Raw genomic sequence first — 5,076 nt, forward strand, 5'->3', positions numbered from 1 at the left:
ACCACTGTGCTTGGCCTTACCTTTGATATTGTCTTAAAAGTCTGGAAGAATTTGTTCATTTCTTTCAATTCATTCTGTTCTTCATTTTGGATAATTTCTATTGGTCTATCTTTATCCTCACTTAATCTTTTCTCTTTTTATCTCTGTTCTGCTGTTGAACCCATTCAAGGTGTTCTTTTAAGATATCTATTATTGTATTTTCTACTTCTAAAGTTTCCAAGTGGCTCTTTTTTTTGTAGTTTCTGTTTCTTTACTGAGAATTTTTTATCTTTTTATTCATTTCAAGTGTATTTTCTTTTACCTCATGGAGCATAGTTATAATAGCACCTTTAAAGTCTTTGATAGCGTCAATATCTAGGTCATTTTGGGGGTGGCATCTGTTGATTGTTTTTCCTTTGAGAATTTATCACATTTTCTTGTTTTCTCAGCTGTTACATAATTTTGGGTCATATCCTGAACACTGTCAATGTGATATGGATGGGTTCTGAGTCCTTTCATGTGTACGGTCCTTAGGAGAATGTGGATGTTTCTGTTTTAGCAGCATTCACCCCAGTTAGGCTCTCTGTCTAAGTTCTGCTTACCTTCTTGGGCAGTGGTTTAAATCTCAGTTCAATTATATAAGCCTCAGTGTGCTGCTTTGGGTCCGTCTTGCTTGTCATAGTTTCGGAGTTAGTCTGAGACTCATGCAAGTCACTTTTATCTCAGTTAAATTCTCAAGGCCTTTGCTACATTTGTTTGTGACTATTTCTTGCATTCTTGGCTCAAATGTTAGACTGAGCCTCGGGTTCATACACAAAATTAGGGGGCCACTTTCTCTAGTTGGAATTTTTCCATTCACTCTGCCCCATAAGGTCAACATTTCCTGGTTTGTCTGGCCAGAAAGACAAGAGTCCATTGGAATTTTAGCTGGCAATAGGCTACACTGCTCTGACACAGGGGCCTGGCTTCAGGCTAAAGTTACAGGAGAAAGGAAACAAAGGGGAGGGGGATATTCACCCCCCCCCCCAGGCCATCAGCTTTTGTTTACCTCAGAGTCCTCAGGTAGCCTATTCTCCCAGGTTTTTGTCAGTCTTTAGTTGTAATCAGCAGGCCACATTGTGCTGATGTGGCCACATTGTGCTCTCTCGGCCTTGGCAGAACCAGAACTCCAGTTGCCCATTATTTGATTTCATATAGGTAAAATTCAAAGACACAGCAGAGTCTACATATAGGTTTATCTGTGCTTTGGTTTAAAAAAAAATTTTTTTTTGAGACAGTCTCACTGTCACTCTGTCACCCTGGGTAGAATGCCACGGTGTCACTGTAGCTCACAGCAACCTCAGACTTTTGGGCTCAAGTGATCCTCCTGCTTCAGCCTTCTGAGTACCTGGGACTACAGGCACCCACCACAATGCCTATCTAGTTTTTCTATTTTTTATAAAGACAGGGTCTTGCTCTTGCTCAGCCTGGTCTCCAACTCTGGAGCTCAAGGGATCCTCCCACCTCTGCCTTCCAGAGTTCTAGGATCATAGGAGTGAGCCACCGAGCGGGCCTGGTATCAAAATCTTACATAATAGCACAAAACATTAAAAGCAATGGAAACCCTTTATCGATGTTAAAGAGGGTGTAGTTAAGGTCGGGACAGTAAATTTTAGTTTACATTTTTTCTAGGCAGCAACCTTTCATTGGGAGGGCAGAGGAGAACTGTATATTATTCCTGTACAATTCTTTCCTCTGGGGCTGAGAAAAGAAGGTCACACTCTCTATATGTAAGTGTCTGGCCTGAAAGGTGGCAGCTAAGTGCCTTTTGTTTCCTTGAGAGTCATTTTGTTTGGTTTCAGACCTGACTCTTTAAATTATTTATCTGATCATCACATATCTGACTATAATATAAATACAGCATATAATCATTCTTTTGAAAATGTTTTTTCACTCAGCGGCCCATGGCGGTTTTCTTGGAGCAGTTACAACCTATCTGTTAAACATGAGAACTAACAGCATGGAGCCCAAAGCCCATTCAGAGGATTATTTTAATTTGAGGACAGATGCCCAGGTAAATAACATCTGGTTTGGAATCATTACAGCTGAAGCAGTCAATGAATAATTTACCTTTATATTTAACTATAACAGTTGAATATTTCAGGATTACCAAAGTATAAAAGATTTCTTAAGTATCACTAGCTGTTATATCTTAAAGTGCTATCAATAGACACTAGGATATGAAGTTGCAGAGTTTCACTGGGAGATGATGATTAATGATGGGCAAAATTAAAATGATCTGGGTATGAATTTGGTTTCAGTAAACAATGATAAAACTTATTAAAATTTTATGCAAAATGTTATATCCCTTTGAACTTGAGCAGGGAATCTTGCAAGAGCAACTTTTTCCCATGAGGATTTTTTTTTTAGATTTATATTCCTTACTTAGGAAGAATCTATCCCCACATTTCTGGCTTTTGTAGTGGGTTCTGACATTTTATTCTGAATACAGAACCCAGCCAGAACAAGGAAATATAAAAGTCTAAATTTCTAAGACCAAGGGGAGATTTTTTTATTTTCCATTAAAAAGAATCTTTTGTTATTACACACACAGAACATGTATACTATGGAAAGTAATAAAACATAAGTAAACAAAAAATAAAAATATAAAAACATGATTTTTGTCCAGAGGTGATTCCTTCCAATTTTGCGTATATGTATTTTTGAGAATGAGATCATATTTTATTTGCTATTTGCTTTTTCTTTTTTAATTTTTAATTTTTAATTAATTTTTTTAATTAAAAAATTTTTAATTTTTATTTAATTATTTTTCAGACAGAGTCTCAATTTGTTGCTCTTGGTAGCGCACAGAAACCTCAGAGTCTTGGGCTCAATTGATTCTCTTGTCTCAGCCTCTCAAGTAGCTGGGATTAAAGTAGGTGCCCACTACAACACCTGGCTATTTTTAGAGATGGGGCTTTCGCTCTTGCTCAGGCTGTTCTCAAACTTAGGAGCTCAGGCAATCCACCTATCTCGGCCTCGCAGAGTGCAAGGATTACAGGCATGAGCCAGCATGCATGGCATGCTATTTACTTTTTAAAATCAAGAATTTCTGCCTTGGCCAGGTGCCGTGGCTCACCCTGTTATTCCAGCACTCTGGGAAGCCAATGCAGGTGGATTCCTTAGCTTAGGAGTTCGAGACCAGCCTGAGCAAGAGCGAGACCTCTGTCTCTAAAAATAGCCAGGTGTTGTGGTGGGTGCCTGTAGTTCCAGCTACTCTGGAGGCTGAGGCAAGAGAATCACTTTAGCCCAAGAGTCTGAGGTTGCTGTCAACTGTGACACCATGACACTCTATCCAGGGTGACAAATTGAGACTCTGTGAAAATAAAACAAAATGAAATGAAATGAAATGAAATAGCAAAAAACAAAACAAGAGCTTCTGCCTTTCCATGTGAGTGCATTTATATCTTCTCTAATTGATGCCCAGCCCACAAGTGCAGTTTCCCCATTATTCAGAAGAGCTTTTAAAACACATTAACAAATTTAAAATTAAAAAAGTCCAAAATATTAAACACTGATCCTTGATAACTGAGTTTGTTATTCTAAATATTTGCTCTAATTGATTTGACCGAGGGATTTCATGGGACGTGTTTGGCAGGCCTCAGCGTTGGTGCTGATAACCATGTGGTCAATCTGCACAGGTGAATTGCTTCTGATCACAGGTGTGTACTTACAAAATCACATGTGAGCTGCTTGTATTCTGGTGGATTTAGGACAGTGGTTCTCAACCTTCCTAATGCTGCAACCCTTTAATACAGTTCCTCATGTGTGGTAAAATTATTTTCATTACTACTTCATAACTGCAATTTTGCTAATGTTGTGAATCGTAATGTAAATATCTGATATGCAACCCCAAAGGGGTTGTGACCCACAGGTTGAGAACTGCTGATGTAGGGGCTGAAATGACACCTATCACAGAGTTTCCAGGAGGAAGGAAGAAATAGGCAACGTGAGGAGTGTAGAGTGCTTCCCTCTGTAGCATTTTCTTTGCTCTGTAGGGCTCATGTGACTTGTGAAGAAGGTTCACCAGGGGAGAAAGTTCGGGGCTCTGGGAAGGGCCTAGGAGGCTGCTGGTGGTCAGGGTGTCCCAACAGTAAGCTTTCAGTCTGTTCGCTTTGTGATGTCCACGTCAGGCCCGAGCTAGGTTCTTCCTGAAGAACTAGTCCCAGGAGAACATTCTTTTTCTAGAATTTCATCAATTGACATTCAAAAGAAAGAGATTAGGAGGCTAAAAATGTGGCTTATTGCCTAAGACACACACATTTCATTCTTAAGAGGCAAATTTCTGGAAGAATAGTACTATACCATTCAGATAAATGTACCTCATTTCTTTTTGTTCCCTTACCCAAGTTTTTAAAATATAAAATCAACCCAAAACCTATACATTAAATAAACTTTAATGGATAGAAAAGACAAATCATATTACCTTTTTTTTTCTTTTAGAGACAGAGTTTTCTCACTTTATTACCTTCAGTGGAGTGCTGTTACATCACAGCTCACAGCAATCTACAACTCCTGGGCTTAGGCGATTCTCTTGCCTCAGCCCCTGAGTAGTTGGTACTATAGGCGCCCACCACAACACCCGGATATATATATTCTTTCTGTTGTTGAAGTTTGGCTGGGGTGAGTTCTAACCAGCCACCCTTGGTATATGGGGCCAGCACCCTACCCACTGAGCCATAGGCACTGCCCTATATTACCTTCTTAATCAAACAATCTCAGGATTCTGGTCTGGTTCCTCTAGTTTTTTCTATGCACATGCCACAGTTGCTGCCGTGTACATGCATGTGCATTATACCTGCATGTTATACACAGTTACAGGTACATGCAGCATATGCTAGCATATATGGCATGTACTTATGTAGACACGGGGCCCATAAAGTTCATGTGCAATTTAAAATAGTACATGAACTTTTTGGACACCTTGTATTTGCACAGACCTGTAAGTATATGCTGCATGTACTATATGTACATGAATTTATATATATATATTTTTTGAGACAGAGCCTCAAGCTATCCCCCTGGGTAGAGTGCCATGGTATCACAGCTCACAGCAAC

Source organism: Otolemur garnettii, unplaced genomic scaffold (genome assembly GCF_000181295.1).
Source record: "Otolemur garnettii isolate 467f Iridium unplaced genomic scaffold, OtoGar3 scaffold00081, whole genome shotgun sequence".
In the NCBI taxonomy this organism is placed as follows: Eukaryota; Metazoa; Chordata; class Mammalia; order Primates; family Galagidae; genus Otolemur; species Otolemur garnettii.